Consider the following 19,235-nt stretch of genomic DNA (forward strand, 5'->3'; position numbering starts at 1 on the left):
TCACGGATCATTTCACCGGTCTTGAGTGCCCGTGAGCCCAAGTCTAGCCATTTGTAACCCTACCAATAAATGGCCCCTTCCGGGTAACCGTAATGCAATTTATGTCCTCTCACGGAGTGGATACCGGTCTTGAGCGCCCACAAATCCACACTACTACCATGGGTTGTTCGGTCTCAATGCCCTTCCGAATCGGGTCTGATATGATAGGGACATCCTAGCCATACATCTAGACAAATCCTATGCATGTCATTCAATAACACGGGAAAGCGTCAATGGACACCTTCGGAGAATATCCCATACTATTCCCTCCGATGTCCAAGGCAGAAGCACCCGTAGGGTACCCCTCAATCCCAAGTTATACTTAAGCAATCACATGCCCAAGTTCATCATATCAGTTCACAAGATACCACGTCATAATAAACATTCGATTCATGACATTGACATAAGTCATCATATATTGAAATTGATAAACATGATACAACATTGAAGTAATATAATGTAAACACAAAGCTACTGTTAAAATACATATGTAGCAAGTCTAACATGATAAGGATATGAATTAGAAACTATATTTACTAGGATAGGAATACCAAGTCAAGATTTCCATATCCTAGGTAATTACATCGATAACTATCCTTACCTTGAATCGGAGAAGAGAATGGTCCAAGATCACAAGCAGTGGCCCAAATAGTCTTAAAGTCTTAAACAAGCATATATGAAAGGTTAGAGAAGAAATCGGAACAATCGGAGATCAAACGAATCGGAATCGGGCAAAAGTTGCTGAGAGTAACTCTATTGGTCGATACATTTGATCGATAGTATCGACCAATAGTATCGACCAATTCAATTCCGGGACAGACAAGTCTGGCTTTCCGGATTCTTGCCCGGATTTGGTCTTCCTGGTCTCGGATTGACATGAAACTTGGAGGATAGTCTAGGCACAACATGGGGACACTAATTATCAAGAAACTTTCATAATCCAATGGTCCATTTGGAAATCCCCAAATTGACATATTAAGGTTAAGAGTTGTAGATCATGGCATTGGCTATAACTCAATGCAATTTAGGGGAAAACATGGGGGATTAGGTAGGGAATCGTTTAGAAGCAACATGGAGCACATATGCAAGGTATAGATTTAGTAAAACACGAGCTCCATCTCAGTTTTGGTAAATAAAGCAAGTTGGTAAGCAATAAATCATGGAAATGTGTAGTCAATGATCATGAGGTGAATCAATCATAGCCACATCGGTGAAAACATCATTGTGTGGGGTTTAGAAGGTTCATGGCAAGGTGTATGCAAGGTTGCAGCACCTTGACCATGGTCCCAATAGTAAAATAGAGAAAAGATGAGTGAGAAAGTGATTAGGAGAGAGAGTCATACCTTTCAAGTGGAACAAGAAGGTAGGAATAAGTGGTTGGCAATGATTGATGAAGAAGATGCTTCACCACTACCAAGGAGGAGTTCTTGGGAGGCTCTCTCACGTTCCCAGATGTTAAAGACGCGAGGATAGGGCTCCAGTCTCGAGGAATAAATAAATAGAAAAGAATATTCTAAGAATCTTTAAATCTGGGCTCAAGAGACTTGTTGGTCGATACATTTGGTCGATGGTATCGACCAATAGTATCGACCAATTCAAACTCTGCAGAATTTTACAGAATAGTACAGCAACTTTAGGTGCGGACTTGGAGGGCTATACAAGGTCAAATTGCATGGGGTTTTCTCCTACAGTTCACTCAAGAGGTCTAGTTTCAGGGAGTACCTTCGGATTATGCACCGGAGTCCGTTTGCTATTTCAACTGTCTCGCTCTTCATCAGTGCGCAGATTCTAACTTAACACTGGTAATGTGCTCAAGGAAGGAGCAGCATCATCAATGTCCATAAAATGGAATCCCGACATTACGTCATCAACCAGTAGGGCCCATAAGTCCCTTCTACCACCACTTCGGGTCTTTGGACCTACAAACATAACAATGACCGGGTCGGGTCAGGGTTAGGTAAAAGCTGGATTTTACACCTGTCCTTCTCGAGTCTGGATCTTCCAAGATTGTCGAGTCTTCTAGGCAGCCTCAAACTTCCGGGTCAGATGGTGGACCTGGCTCTGTTCCCTCCATTTATAATGAGGAAACCCTTCTTTCAGCTGTCCAAGATTTTGATTTTCCTTCCTCATATCAGGTTAGGGCTCCCCACCCTGATGAGAGGGTTGATTCATCCCTTTCGGGTGAATTTTCTCTGTATATAGATGCACTGGAAAGCGGGGTTCGCTTTCCCTTTTTTAATCCTTTGTTCTCCGCAGTTCTGAATCATTGGAACATTTGTCCCGGAATGCTCCTCCCCAATAGCTGGCGTCTTATCGTCGGCTTCTTGGGTTTGTGTTTTGAACTTGGCGTTACGCCATCTCTTTCTCTCTTTGTACATTTTCATGTTCTTTCTATCTCCCATCCTCCCGGATGGGTTTTTCTGTCCAAACGCAATAAGGCTGAACTTGATTGGAGGGGCAGCATCCTTGTCAAAGGAACTTGCCCTTCTAACCAAAAAAGATGGCGCGAACGATACTTTTTTCTCGTCGAGCGCCTCCATCGGATCTTAACTTCCCAACCACCCGGAGGAGGTGTACTTCTTCTTCCGAGAATAACCGAGGCCTTCCCTTATCCAGAGAAGACGAGGCGGCCGTCAGGAAGATCAAATCCATTCCATGGTATCAAGAGATACATGGACTTGAAGTGGAGTATAACTCCATCCTTCAGTACTGGGGCTTGGCTCATTGTGAGCTTCTAACCACCATCCTTTAATTTGACTGAAGTGATATGTTTTTAATTCTGACTCTTGTCCTTCTTCTTTGCAGTGCCTCCAAGAATGAACCCTGAAAGCCTGCGGGTGAAGGCCGCTAGGGCCGTTGTGACAGCCGAGCAACAATCGCCCAGAGCCTTGACCGTAGATCAAGAGGCTTCTATTCCCTCTCCCGACCCCTCTTATAGGGGTATCAGGAATATCAGGCATGTGGCTGATGCTTCGGGTAAAGGGAAGAAACCAATGGTGGAGAGGTCTAATGTCTCTTCCTCCGCCCGAACCAAGAGGAGGCACGATACAATTGATGCTCCCTCCAATAAAAAATCCAAAGCTTCAACGGATGGTGAGGAGGTCTTCACCCCCCAGTGGACCCTGAAGCTGACCGACAGGGTGACTCGGGATCTGGAGAAAGCTGCAGAATGGAGCTCCCTCAGTCTTGCTCCTTCTGATCGCCAGGAATTTGAAGCCCTAGATGACACCTCCCTCGTTAGTCAATCTACGAGGTACCGGTCTTCTTGCTTAGTTATTTTTTCATAATTTCTTATGACTTCTTCTGATATTTTCCGCCTTCCCAGGAATGTTGTGTTGAACTTTTATCAACACATGGAAGCATTGAGTCGGGTTGGTCGCACCAGCTCCTTGCTGCAAACCTGTGAAGAGAATTTGGCGAAAGCCAATTCTGAAATAGACCAGCTGACTGCAGCTGCCGTGGAGTTGCAGAAAAAGCATGAGGAAGAAGTGATCTCCCTCAAGGAGGCCCTCGAAGCGTCAAAGATTCGTGCCGCTGCTGCCGAGCGCGAGGCCAGGAAGCAAAAAGCAGCTGCCACGTTGTTTGGTGACAGGCTTGAATTCAAAAGTAGGGAGCTCGAAGAACATCTGAAGTTGGCGATCCCTAGCAAGCCCAAGCATATAAAGCCAGAGATTCGGAAGGAGTGTGTTCGGAAATACCTGAACAACGTACCTTTCTCCGAGCTGCTAGGCATCTACAACCTAGCTTATCGCTTGGGACAGAACGACGTTTGGGAGCGAATCCTCGGATCAATCCCTGCCTTCGACACTGCTCCTTTTCGTGAGGTGTGCCACAAAGAGGTCTTCGGGAAAGTTGGTATGGATCTCCCGGACTGGGCTCAGGAAGAAGATGATCCTTTTTCAGCTGACCCTCAATATGCGGCATACCTGGTTGACGAGCCGGCACTTCCAGAGGAGAAATCACAAGCCGAGTCTCAAGTTGCTGCTGTAGAGGACTCAGCTGATGCCATTCTTGAGGAAGGCTCTTCTCATGATCTTGAGAAAAGTCCTCCCGACCAGGGTCCCTCGGGCAACAATGAAGAAAAGGCTTAGGGAGTTATCTTTTTGTACAGATTTACCCTCTATTTAATGAATAGACATTTCTTTCTCATGTTGGCCTTTATATTTCCCCGTCTCCTGCCGAAATCTTGCCTTGAATATCAAAGTATTAATGATAAAACTCATCACTTAACTTTACATTCCTCGCCGAATAATAATCTTGTAGAAATATTGTGAAGATGCGTTTCGAGAAGATGCATTAATCTTCTCCACTACTTCATTTATTGCAAAGTCCGCACGTTTCCCTTCTGTGAAGTTCAAACGTTTTCTTGCCTTTGTATACCATTCACTGTTTCCAATGAATCGGAAATACATCCATTATTTTAATGGCGGTGCGACGATTGGAGGTATCTCTTCATCAGGTGCTCGCTTCCACATGTTTCCATGTGGCATCCCTCCGACCGTTGATCTTGCTTTCTGCGGATTTCGAAGCGTCATTTCAATCTAGGTCGTCGGTTGTCCTTAGCCTTCAACCGTCGTCTTAATACCTGAGGCTATTTAAAGCCTTCGTGGGTACTCTCCATTTATCCTGCCTTCTGCAAGTTAGATTTGCTAAAGTGTTAAAGCGACCTTTCGTCCTTCGGCCTGCTTCCGTATTCCTCGTACTCCAACAATAGCTCTATCAACTTCTGAACAAGTGAGTTTCTTGATTACTCATCTCTTTCCCCACTTCCCCCACGAGTAAACCGCACGGTAGTTATACTTGGGGTTTAGTTATTTGGTTTTGTTGGAAGTAATAAAAAACTAGGGTTTTCCCTCTTGTTGTTGTCGTTTATTTCTGTACTGATACGGCTTGTTTGTTTGCATAGTGGCTCCCAAGATCAACCCGAACTTTATCAGAGCAAAATCTTGCAAGAAAATCGTTCCGTTGGTGGTGGTTGGGGCCAGTGCGGTGGTTTCAGCTAGTGAATCCTCCAAGCGTAAGGTGACTGCTGCCGGTGAATCTTCAAGTCAGATTCCCACAATTTCTATTGATGCCGTCCCTGCGCCTCCTTTGCTCGAAGTGATCGCTCGTCTTTCCTAGGAAGATCTTGATCACTCCGTTGCCGATGGTGCTGCCGACGCCCCTGCTGGTGAGACTGTTGGTGCACCCCCGAAAGAGACTCTTCGGGCATCCGAGGCAACTATGTTGGCGTCTGATGAAGGTGTGGTCCCAGCAGGTACTGCTCCTATTTCCAACTCCAGTGCTTGTTTGGCATCCTCCTCCTCTCCTTCAGAGTTGGAGGATTTTGCCACTAGGAAGCGCCGTCGGGTGACAAGTGATGCAGCTCATCCTTCTCTTGGTGTAGCTCATCCTTCTCATCCTTCGCCTGAAATAGTGTCAAACGAGTTTGACAGAGCGTTGGAATGGTGTACTGCTGCTCGAATGACTTCTGAGAGCGCTGTAAAACCCAGCCCTAACCTTGACCCGGAAACCTTGTTATTTGTAGGTCCAGTGACCCGAAGTAAAGTAAGAAGTCAGCTTTGGGCCATCCCAGTGGAGGACTTGGTGTCTGGCTTTGAATCTATGAGAGTTGATGATGAGGCTCTTTTTATGGAAACTGAATCTTGATGAAGATCGGATTAGTTGATGGACTTGGAGTGCTCTCTATCATGGTTTGAAGGCATTTCTACCTATTAGGTAAGTCACTTGATATGTGTGCAAAACCCCTTTAGGATTGGATTTGATCTGGGCCTTCAATTCCCTGTTTAGGAGTTGCTGAACTGATTGGTCGACGATTGGTCGACTGGACCACTCGACCAATCCACTCGACCAACGGGTTCTGTCTTTGGCAATTAGGTCTTGCTTGCTCTATTTAAGTCCAATCTCGAGTCTACTTCGTATTTTCTGCCTCCAAACTCTTTGGAACGAACCAAAGACCTCTGCAAGTCATCTCCCTTGCATCCTTGGTGTTTTTCTTGACGGATCTTCGTCAAAACTCTTCCTCTTGCATCAAAGGTATGTCTACACTCTCTTCTTCTCCTCCATCTCTGTTTTTCTTTCCTTTTTGAGTTGAGATAGTAGAGGAGATGCTGCATTCTCTGTTGCAAACATCTCTGGACTGGTCTCTCATGTTCTTCCTAAGGATTAATGGCTAATGCAATGATCTTAACCATGATCATTGCAAGCTTTCGAAGGAATCATGATCAAATCATGATCTTGTCTTTGTTTATCTTTTGATTTGAATTCTGATCTTCTTAGATCTACTATATTGATCATGTTAGTAGTCAATTGCTGTGTTTTCTTTTTATGATCCATGATCTATCAATCTCTAGTTGTTTCTCTTCTACCATACCATGCTTTCTTCATGAATCATGATAGTTACATATATGGTAGGTTTTGTTTCCTTATTTAGATTTATGCTCTTAGGTCTATTTTCTTGAAGATCTAAGTATGCCTTCCATGATATCTTTATCTGAATCAATGATTCATTCTCCTATTGTTCTTGTCTATGATTTCTATCTTGAATTCTTCAAGAACCATGATTGATCTAATTATGGTAACTTTTTGTTTCCTAATTTGTATCTTGAAGACTTGATTCAATTAGTGTTTTGAGGTCCCCTATATGTTAGGATACTACTAATGTAGTTTACCCCTTGATTAGTACCCTTTTGAACCACCAAATTCGGATTTTATATCTTAAAACTCTGATTTTGTAGGCTACTGTCTTCATTGGTCGACTGATTGGTCGACTGGGGCAGTAGACCAATCCAATCGACCAATGAGTACAACAACTCAGAATTGGCTGCATTTTGGATGTTTTGGTATCTTTCTGGTAGGGATCTTTCCTAATATGTTGTATACACTTGTTTAGGACCTTCTTCTCAAGTTTGTCAAGATCTTACTTGATTTCTTAGGATTCCTTTGCAAGTTATAAAAGGTAAGGATGGTTACTTCTTTAACAACATAAATTGCATATCTTAGTTTCTATATTTGAATCTTGTTAATTTATTTCTTTAATTAGATTCTTATAATGTTATACTACTGTGGTATTGTCTTGATATCAGTAGCATTACTTATTTATATTGAATTGACTCATGTATGATTTACTTACCAGTTATATACAAATTGATTGTAATTATTGATTTCTTTCCATATATGAAGTTACCATATATGTGATGTTATGAATTGATGCTTGTGTATGCTTAAGTATGGTTTGGAAAGGAGAGGTGTCCTTTTGACACTTCTGTCCTTGGACTACTACGGGAATATTATGGGATGTTTCCGGAGATGCCCTCTGGACACCTTCCTAAACTGTTGGATGACATATTTAGGACTGTCTAGTAGTGTTTGGCTAGGATGTCCCGTTATGTCAGACCCTAATCGGAGGGGTATTGAGACCGAACGACCCGTGGTAGCAATGGGGATTCAAGGGCGCTCAAGACCGGTAACCAACCCGTGAGAGGACAGGAATCACATTGTGGGGGCCATTTATTGGTATGGTTGCATATGGTTAGACTTGGGCTCACGGGCGCTCAAGACCGGTAACCAACCCGTGAGGGGACGTGAGAGCTTCCCGTTTACCATATGTGGATAACCAATAGGGTTGATGAGTCCGTAGTCAGGGACTATGAGGACTCTAGTGTGAAGGATACCGGAAAGGATCGTCAAGGACGAGGAATGGACGTATCTGGATCTGACTTGATGTAACTAAGTAGAAGGCTTGCATTTGGCTAGGCTTTACCCTGACATGCGCCGGTACTTAGACCAATGGTTATGTGAGAGATTGGTGACCTATACCCCCAGCCATGGAATGTCCCGAGGGATGCCGGACCCATTAACAACTGATGATGAGTGAATGAGACTTTCCTAAAGAAGTACGGTGCTATGACTTAAAGCATGTCTGCCAATAGAGACCAGCATATATAGAGTTCAATTCATACATTCATTGTTTGTCTCATACCATATTGCATTTATGTTTGTTTTGAAATCCTGCCATTTATGTTATTATGGATTTAACTGCCTTACTAAGTTTCTTTGAAACTCATTCCTTTATTGTACAATGTTTGTTAGACTATTCACCAGGTTCTGATTATCATGACGGGTCATATGAAGAAGCGCAAGGAGAAGAGGCATATCTCCAGGAAGGTGATTGCGGTTACGACAATTACACTGAAGATCCCACGAGTGGTTATGCTCCATACGATGCTTAGTCCGACCATAGAGTGGAAGCGCCCTTGTGCCGTTTATGAGATTTATACTTATAGGGATATTGTCTATAAGATTGAGAACAATTTAGTTACCTTTTGTACCTGCTATTGGGATTAGATTCTATCCTGTTTATGCTCTTTTTGAACTACTTTTCCGCTGGTTGTAGAGTGGGATTTCGCCTCACTTTACTTATCTGATTTAGAGACTCTGATTATATCTAGTACTCTGATTTATATATGATTCATTCTTTCCTTATTTGGATCTATGGTTTATCTTTCGCACTTCGTTTATTATTGTTCATGATTATGTTATTGTTTATGTGGGAGGTTGATTACTCGATACCTGATCTTCGGGCTGTGGATCACACTCTCGGGTATGCAGGATAGGGTACCGGCTGGGAGGATGTGACATGATTGGTATCGAGCCCAAGGTTCGAGGAAATCCTAACCACAAAAAACAATAACTGAACATTCTTTGAGTCATAGATCTGAAATGACTCCTCTACTCTTAGAAGTGAATAATAGAACACTTGGATTAGAAACTTAACCTATGAAGCATAACAGAACATTTTCGAATAACATACCATAATTATATTTAAACAAATGTCACTAATGCAAATAAAAGAAAGGTGCATAATATACAATAATTAAGTGAAACAAAATGAACTTCATTAATTTCAAAAGCTTTTACAACGATTACATCCGAAATGCATAAATGAAAATCCTAGGATACGGTCTATCTAGGTGATCTTCTCGATCTCTATATGCTCCGAACTCCTCCGCTAGCTGAGTCACCCGATGCTCTATCCTATCCTGTCGTGACTCCATCCTCTCATACATTTGCTCCTGTCTGACCTCCATCCTCTCTAGCATGGAAGTCATCGATCTCATCTGTGCCCCAAGATCTGAAGTCTGTGGAACTGCATTAGAAGGGCCACCTGCCTCGAAGTGTGATGAAGGAAACTCGTGATGCACTGGCCCAGCCTTGTGCATCTCTGTATCGTCTCCGGCCTGATCATCACTATCAGGACCAATATCCTCTCCTCCATCCTCGACTCCTGATCCTCATCCTCTCGACTCCTCATCATCCTCACCCTCCGGACCGGGAGATCTCTCGAGCTGCTGCAGTCTCATCTGACGAATGGTCCAAGTCCCGATGACGTATCCCTGTGAACCAGTGTCCACCGGTGTATCCTCGAAACTCACCCCGAAATGCCTGAAGATCAAGGTCAGTAGCCTCCCATAGCAAAGGTTCCGCATGCTAGGCCGCAGAACCAAGTCAAGCATGACCTGCTGAATGATGTAGGAGAGATCGATCTCGAAGCCCATGTAGATGCGGTAGATGACTAAGGCCTCCATCACTGTGACCCGATGGTGATGTCCGGCCTTCGGCATAATGTTTCGGCCGACTATGCGTGTCACATCCTCCCAGCCGGTACCCTATCTGGCATACCCGAGAGTGTGATCCACAACCCAAAAGATCAAGTTTAGGAACGATCACATCCATTTCGCACAATAACATAATCAAAAGCAAGAACAAATCATAATGTTCAAGTAATTTATAATAAAAGTCAAGAAAGTATCTCAGAAGGATCACTATAGAATATCAGAGTGCGGAATAACAAGATACCAAATCAAAAGACAACTGTAGAGTATAGCGGAAATACACCCTACAAACACATGCGGAAGGTAGATCGAAATCTAAATAAAGCTCTAAGCTAATACAAGTAAAGTAAAAGATAAGTCTAGAAGAAACAAAAGAAATCTAATCCACATCTTCAGTCAGCTCTTCTTGCTCTTCAGTCTTCTCTTCTTCACCTTGTGCTTCCTCATACGTACCGTCAAAGAAATCCAAACCTGTAGAGAAGTCTAACAACAGATTGTACAAAAAAAAGGAATGAGTTTCGAAAGAAACTCAGTAAGGCAAGTTAATCCATAACATCATAGATAACATGTGGCAAACCATAACAAGATGCAATGCAATGCAATATGAAACAGATAATGTGTGAATGCATCTAACTCTATGTATGCTGGTCTCTATGGCAGACATGCTTTAAGTCATAGCACCGTACTTCTTTGGGTAGGTCCGCTCACATCCTCAACCATTTAAGATATCTTGGATTCCCTCACCCATTTAAGGTATTCTTGGGCAGCCGGTTGGTAATGGGTCCTTCATCCCTTAGGACAAACCATGGCAGGGGGTTAAGTCAACACACTCTCTCACAACCATTTGGCAAAAGTATCGGCGCATGTCAGGGAAAAGCCTAGCCCAATGCAAGTCATCTAGTCAGTTACATCAACTCAGGTCCAGATACTTCCATTCCTCGTCCCTGACGATCCTTTCCGGTATCCTTTCCACTAAAGTCCTAATAGTCCCTGACTACGGACTCATCAACCCTATTGGTTATCCACATATGGTAAACGGGAAGCTCTCATGTCCCCTCACGGATATAACTCACCGGTCTCGAGCGCCCATGAGCCCAAGTCTAGCCATATGCAACCCTCCAATAAATGGCCTCTTTCGAGTATCCACAATGTGATCCATGTCCTCTCACGGATCTTTTCACCGGTCTTGAGCGCCCACGAATCCCCACTGCTACCACGGGTTGTTCGGTCTCAATACCCTTCAGATTCGGGTCTGATATAACAGGGGTATATCCTAGCCAAACACTGCTAGACAGCCCTAGGTATGACAACCATTGATTCGGGAAAGCGTCGATGGGCATCTTCGGAAAACAGCCCATACTATTCCCTCCGATGTCTAAGGACAGAAGCATCAATAGGATACTCCCCATTCCCAAACCAAACTTAAGCAAACACATTCTCAGATCAGTCATGACATACACAACCAACAGTTCATCATATAAAAGAGAATGTAAAAGCAACATCAAATTAAGCAGTAATAAGTAATTCATATAACATAAACAATGAAAAGATGATATAAATAAGTGCTACTGTTCCCACAGTAGGAGATCATAATTAAAATACAACAACAGTAGGTAATCTCATAGTTTCATAAAGTAGAAACCAGAGAACAAGCAATCTATGTAGTTAAGGAATTAATCGTCTTACACGATTATCGCCGAAGATAATCCAAAGATCAAAGAGAGAGACACCAAACATGGCAAATAAACCCCTAACAAGCATAGATACAACATTAGGAAAGATACCTAAAAGATCAGAGAGCAAACGAATCAAATCGAGCAAAAATTGAAGCTACTGTCTTCATTGGTCGATTGATTGGTCTACTGACCCAGTCGACCAATCAGTCGACCAATCAGTCAACCAATCGAGTCGATACGGGATAGTGAAAGCTTGTTTTGGCCATAACTTCTTCGTTTGAAGTCGGATTGATCCGAAATTCGAAGGGGAACTTCCTAGGATGTATTAGAATCATATGGGAAGATAAAATCATCAAGTCATGGTAAAAAGATGGGTTCTTGATTTAACCCAAGAAATTAGGGTTTCAACCTTAATGGCTCTCATGAAAAGGTTATGATCACAGGAAGAAAGGGAATGGTTGCAATCAAGAACATAATAAGAAAATCTTGTTTAGGTTAATAGAAACATTATGGGAAGATAATCATGGTCAAAAGATGGGTTCTTGATCTAACCCAAGAAATTAGGGTTTCAACCTTATGGTTCCCATAAAAAGGTTAAGATCACAGGAGGGAGGGAATTGATGATTGGCCAATTACAACAAGAAGAATTAAAGAATATTGAATTTAGATCAACCTCCACATTACCCATGAGGTTTCCCTCACATGGGAGGTTACCAAAAAGGTTCTCAGATAATCACCCAGGTTAGGGTTTCAAAGGATTAGGGTTAGGGTTTTCAAAGATTCCACTGGCTGGGGTTGAGATCATGATGATGATCATAGATCTCAAGGAACAAGATGAGATCATGGAGTGGATGGTTGCAAGAGTGCATCATCTTCTTCCTGATCTCAGCCAAGAATACATTAAAGAAAGAAAATCAGAGATGGAGAAGAAAGAAAAGAGAGTAGACATACCTTTGATGCGAGAGGAAGAAGATTACTTCAAGTCTTGTGAGAGATCACCAAGGAATGCAAGGGAATTGATTAGATTAGGGTTCTAACTCATTCCAGAGGCTTAGGAGGCATAGGAGGCGAAGTATTCCCGATATTAGACTTAAATAGAGGAGACAGGACCAAATTGGTAAATTCAGACACCATTGGTCGATTGGATTGGTCTACTGGTCCAGTCGACCAATGAGTCGACCAATCAGGACAGCAAGGTTCAAACAGGGATTCGGAGGGCTATACAAGGTCAAATTGAGTGAGGTTTTCTTCTACGAGTCAATCAAGAAGTCTAGTTTCCAGAAATACCTTCGGATCAAGAATTGGAGTTCATTAGGTTCACCAACTAGGCTCATCTTCTTTGATGCGCAAGCAGGATTTGACAGACATAGTTCAGCAACTTCGGACAGGGATTTGGAAGGTTATATGGGGTCAAATTGAGTGGGGTTTTCTCCTACAAGTCCATCAAGAAGTCTAGTTTCGGGAAATATATTCATATTGGGCACAGGAGTTCATTAGGTATTTCAACTAATCCACCCCTCTTCGGTGCGCAGATTCAAAACTAACACTGACAATGCTCTCAAGTGAGGGGCATCATCGACAATGTCCATGGGCTTGGGTTCCGGCACCAAATCATCAACCAAAAGGGTCAACAAGAAACAAGCAAAGATCAAATCAAGGTCCAACTTTAAGGTCAAACATTTAAACTAACCCTTCTTTACCCAAAACAGATAGGGTGCCCTGGCTAGGTTTGGGCTAGATTTCACAATGTGACTGATAATCCGTGCAGAATCCGTCATCCGTCCGCTGGTCCACGGAGTGAAGCATCGACGACTATTCCATAGTGTAGAGCATATCTCGTACGACATCAGATAGCTGTCCAAATCTGCTCCTGCAGGTATCCACACACACTGCTGTGGATAGTAAGGAACCTGCAAGATCTCAGCCAGTGCTCGGGTGGAAAAGCGAATCTGAGTCCGGAAGACCCTGCTCCTTAGGACAAGTCTAAGTGGATGTCCTTGACCTCGAGCCTCCTCTGTGTAGGTAAGGTTGCTGAAGAACAACCTCACTAGCTCCGGTTATACCGGCAGATCCTCAGTGAAGAGATGTGTCCATTGCAACATGTCGAATCTCTGCCGAATCCTAAAGGCTCTGAGCTGGCGTAGGTGAAGCAGACGTCCCAACTCGATGTTGCAGTAACTGAAGTAGGCCTCGTACAAAAACTCGGCCTGTGGTGTGTCGAACATGTCCGGTCTCCGAACCTCCTGTCTAGGCTCTGAAGGAACCTGACCTCTGCCCCTAAGTGCCCCTACAATGCGACCACGACCTCTACCTCGTCCTTGCCCTCCCCTCTGCATAGTGTGTATCTGAGAAAGAGACAAGAGACATTTCCAGTTAGTGCTACTTTAAGATTTGAGCAAAAAGGGTATTTTCATAATTTTTCAAAAAATTTCAAATTTGGGGAAAATTTGATTTGAACATACTAGCATGTGCGCAATACTTGGAATTTCATGTCTATGAAGTTTGTTTGAAGAAAATCGATCGAAAACTTGAATTAAAGCGAAAAATTCAGCAAGAAGGAAAATTTGGGGATTTTGCAATTTAGGTCAAAATTGGATTTTTGAAAAGTTGAAATTGGTTAAATCAAATTTTATGGACCTATCTACAATATCATCTTGAGCATGTAGCATTTGATTTCGTGCGGAAATTTCAAGCGGTTTGTGAGAAAACGAAAATTTTCTAAAGATAACAATTTCGGTATGAAAACGTTGCGAGATGAACACCAATATGTTAGAACTTGTTGTCTATGCATGGCATTGTGTTTAAAACCTAAGGAATATGTTTCTAAGCATTCCTAAGCATGATTTCTAGCATTGGATACAAGCAAAGCATGGTTTTGATGGAAATGCAAGCATGAGAAGATGAAAATGGAAGAAAGAATGAAAGATTTACCTTGTTTGTGATGGTTGTGTGTTGAAGTGTTGTTGTTGAAGCACCAAAACACCTCAAGAGCACTTGGAAGAACCTTTGGAGACTTTCCCTAGAGCTCTCTCACCTTTGAAAGAGGATAAAATGAAGTTGGAATGTGGAAATGAGGCTTATAATGCGAATTTTCGCATTAATGTCTTGATTGGTCGACTCATTGGTCGACCGGGTCAGATCGACCAATCACTCGACCAATGGTCACGAGAGACCTCATTTGCTGTTGAATTTTTGGAAAATGTGATTTTTGCCTTATGGATTATTGTTTGATGACTATATGGATATATTTAAGCATGATTTAAGTTTTCAAATCATTTGGACTTGTGGTTTATGTTGAAACTTGAAATTCGGTATTTTGATGTTCTCGGTTTTTTGCAGAATGGTTACTCGAGAAGTGGGCGTGGTGAATCCGGTGGTCGGGGAGGTGGTGAAATACCTCGGGGAGATGGTGAAATACCTCATGGAGGTGGTGAGATACCTAATGTTGATCGGGGTACCCATGAGATACCCGGTGCCCCGAATGTTGGAAGCTTCCGTGATATTGCCAATATTATGGGCAATATGATGCAGCAGCAAGCAGCTCAGTTCAACCAGATGTTGGTGGGTTTCATGACTCTGCACAATGAGACTCGAACTGGTGCTAATGTGAATCCTCATGCCATGATCTGAATGCGGGAGGTTTAGCTGGAACTCCTTATACTACTTTGATGGAGAGTTTTATGAAGATGCAAATACCCACTTTCACTGGAGTTACCATGGACCCCTTGTTTCCTAACAAGTGGCTTCGTGAGTTGGAGAAGGCTTTCCGACATCTGCAATGCTCGGAAGCTCGGAAGATTCTGTTTTTGAACGAAGTTGCAACAAGAAGCCGATGCATGGTGGACCTCCACTCGGCTGTTTTGGAAGGTTTGCATGCAGGAGTTGTAACTTGGGAGTTGTTCAAAGAGGCTTTTTGCTTGAATTATTTCCCCGAGGCGGTGAAAGATGCGAAGGAAGCTGAGTTTATGGTTCTCACACAAGGATCTTTGTCTGTGTTGGAGTACCAACAGAACTTTGAGGAGCTTCATTTCTTTGCTCCAGATTCTCTGAAGGTCGATCTCGCCAAAGTGAAGAAGTTCTTCAAAGGACTGCGCCCTGCCATTAAAGCTTACCTCACAGTCCAGCCTATAGTGAGCTATGCTCAAGTGGTGCAGAACTCGAAGAAGTTGGAAGAAACAGAGAAGGAGAGTGCACGTGTGCAAAGGCCCTGGCAGCCAAGGAACCCTGGGTTGGTGGATCGTAATGATCTGCGTTTTGTGAGACCTACACCCTACCCCACTCCTACTTTTCAGCCTAGGAGTGTAGGTCAGAACTCGGGTTTTCAGCAGCCCGGCCAGTTTAGACAGTATGGCGGAAACCGACCACCAGTGAGTGCAAGTGCTAGGCCTGTGAATGCAAATCCTAGGCTTTTTGTTCAGAAGCCCCCTGTTGCAGCTACCCCAGTTGGACCCAGCAATCCTGTTTGCTTTTACTGCAAGCAAGCTGGTCATTTCGCTCGTGCCTGTCCGAAGCGGCCTGTCCAGTAGCCTACTCCAGTGGTGAAGAGTGCTCCTACTCCTCCCTCTGGTAGAGTGTTCAGTATTTCCAGTCTTGAGCGGGATCCAAGCCATAAAGTGATTACAGGTACATTGTTAGTTGCTTCTATTTCTGCATTTGTCTTATTTGATAAGGGTGCATCTCATTCGTTCATGTCATCTGCATTCATCAAGAAGACTGACCTAATCCCTGAGAAGTTGTCTAGTTGTTTATTGATTAGTACACCTACTGGTCCCGTTGTGAAACTAGATAAGGGGTTATCTAAATGTCCTGTGTTGATTGGTGAGAAAAACTTGGAAGCCAATTTTGTACTTCTTGATATGAAGGACTTCGATGTTATTTTGGGAATTGATTGGTTAACAGCCCACAAAGCTGTGTTTCTTTGTTCCTCAAAGAAGATTCAGTTCCATATTTGTGGAAGACCGGTCTTAGAATTTCATGGTGAGAAGAGAAGGGTTTGTAAGAAGGTGCTGTCTGCACTGATGCAAGTCTATGCCCTAGTGGATGATGCTTCATCTAAAGGCAAGGGTATAGTGGAGAAAAGAGTTGATGAAGTCAGGGTTGTCTGCGACTTTGTTGATGTCTTACCTGATGATCTATCAGGAGTGCTTCCAGACAGGGATGTCGAGTTTTCTATTGATCTCGTCCCTGGTGCCGCTCCGGTATCTAAAGCTCCGTATAGGATGGCTCCTACTGAGTTGAAAGAGTTGCAAAACCAGTTGAATGAGCTCATTGATAGAGGTTTCGTACAACCTAGTGTATCACCTTGGGGAGCTCCGGTCTTGTTTGTCAAGAAGAAAGACGGTAGTATGCGTCTGTGCATCGACTACCGCGAGTTGAATAAGATGACTATCAAGAATAGATACCCGCTACCCAGAATTGATGATCTCTTCGATCAGTTAAAAGGTGCAGTTGTGTTCTCAAAGATTGACTTAAGATCCGGATATCACCAATTGAAAGTGAAGTCTAGTGATATCTTCAAGACAGCTTTCCGAACGCGGTATGGCCACTATGAGTTTAGGGTCATGCCTTTCGGATTGACCAATGCTCCTGCGGTGTTCATGGACCTCATGAACCGAGTATTTCACGATGTGCTTGATAAGTTTGTGATTGTGTTCATCGACGACATCTTGATCTATTCGAAGAGCGAAGAAGAGCATGCGAGCCATCTAAGTTTCACTTTGCAAAGATTGCGAGAAAAGAAGTTGTACGCCAAGTTTAGCAAGTGTGATTTCTGGCTTAAGAGAGTAGTATTCCTTGGCCATGTGGTTTCAGCTGAAGGTATTCGTGTCGATCCTGAAAAGTCCAAGCTGTGGCTGATTGGGAAAGACTGAAGTCGGTAACGGAAATAAGAAGTTTTCTTGGATTGGCGGGCTACTATAGAAGGTTTATTGAGAACTTTTCTCGGTTGGCTGCTCCTATGACTAAGTTGACCAGGAAAGAAGAGAAGTTTGTTTGGTCTGACGCCTGTGAGAAGAATTTCCAAGAGTTGAAAGATAGATTGACAAGTGCCCCGGTTTTGACTATACCTGATAGTTCCGGTGGTATGACAGTTTTTACCGATGTGTCAAAGATTGGATTGGGTTGCGTACTGATGCAACATGGCAAGGTCGTAGCCTATGCTTCTCGGCAATTGAAAGATTATGAAAGGAATTACCCCACTCACGATCTAGAACTTGCCGCTGTTGGCTTTGCTTTGAAGATTTGGAGACATTACCTCTACGGTGAGAAGATTGCCATTTTCACCGATCATAAGAGTTTGAAATACTTCTTTACCCAAAAGGAGTTGAACATGAGACAAAGGAGATGGTTGGAACTAGTCTCTGATTATGATTGTGATATTCAGTATCACCCTGGGAAGGCAAACGTTGTTGCTGATGCTCTTAGTAGGAAGAACCAGAAGAAGACTTTGGATTTGAATGCTTTGAGTCTACCATTGTGGTCTTCTATTGGGAGCTTTGATTTGGAAATTGTCGCTGAGAATTCTGATTTTATTCTTTCTGCCATGACGGCAAGATCTGGCCTTAGAGATAAGATTGTTGCTGCTCGGAGTTCGATCAAGAACTTCTGATCAAAGTTGAGAAGATTTCTTCAAATCCTGAGTCGGATCCCGACTTTGGTATATCCATGGATGGTGCTTTATTGTTTAGAGGAAGACTGTGCGTGCCTGCAAACGAAGAAATTAAAAAGGAAATATTGAAGGAAGCACACCAGTCAGTCTTTACTATACACCCGGGAAGCACCAAGATGTACAAGGACTTGAAGGAACATTTTTGGTGGATTGGTTTGAAGGCTGATGTCGATAATTTTGTTGCCAAGTGTGAGACTTGCCAACGTGTGAAAGCCGTTCGACAACTCCCATCTGGATTACTTCAACCTCTTCCTATTCCTAGTTGGAAGTGGGAGGATATCTCTATGGACTTTGTGACTAGCTTGCCTCGGACAAGTAAAGGCAATGACACCATGTGGGTGATTGTTGATAGGTTGACCAAATCAGCCCACTTCATTCCTATGAAGATCACTCATACTCTGGATAAGCTAGCAAGGCTTTACGTGGATAATGTGGTTCGCTTGCATGGCGTGCCATTGAGTATTGTTTCTGATCGTGATCCTAGGTTCACCTCAAGGTTTTGGAATAGTTTGCAGAAGGCCTTGGGAACCCAATTGAACTTGAGTACAGCTCATCATCCACAGTCTGATGGACAATCTGAGCGTACAATTCAGACATTGGAAGACATGCTCAGATCTTGTGTGGTGGATATGGGTGGTAATTGGGATGAACACCTAGCTTTGGTTGAGTTTGCCTATAACAACGGTTATCAAGCAACAATAGGCATGGCTCCATTCAAGGCTTTGTATGGAAGTACTTGTAGGACACCTTTGTCTTGGATCGAGACAGGTGAAAGAAAAGTCTTAGGACCTGAGATGATTGAAGCTACGAGTGCTATGGTAGATATGATAAGAGAAAGGATTAAGTCTGCTCAGTCAAGACAGAAATCTTATGCTGATAAGAGGAGGACCGATTTGGAATTTCAAGTTGGAGAGAAAGTTTTCTTGAAGGTTTCACCAATGAAGGGTGTGATGAGATTCAATGTTAAGGGAAAGCTTAGCCCTCGTTTCATTGGACCTTTCGAGATTTCGGAAAAGGTTGGGCCTGTTGCGTATCGATTAGCATTACCTCCGCCTCTTGCTGGTGTTCACAATGTGTTTCATATTTCGATGCTCCGGAAATACATAGAGAATCCGGAACACATTTTGCAGCAAGCACCTGAAGGACTTAGTGCTGATTTGACCTACGATGAAGAGCCGGCCGAAATCTTGGATAAGAAGGACAAGCAGCTGCGGAATCGCACCATCCCTTTGGTGAAGA

The sequence above is a fragment of the Hakea prostrata genome, chromosome 5, assembly GCF_041222555.1.
Source record: "Hakea prostrata isolate BN-2017 chromosome 5, UWA_Hpros_2, whole genome shotgun sequence".
Classification (NCBI taxonomy): Eukaryota; Viridiplantae; Streptophyta; class Magnoliopsida; order Proteales; family Proteaceae; genus Hakea; species Hakea prostrata.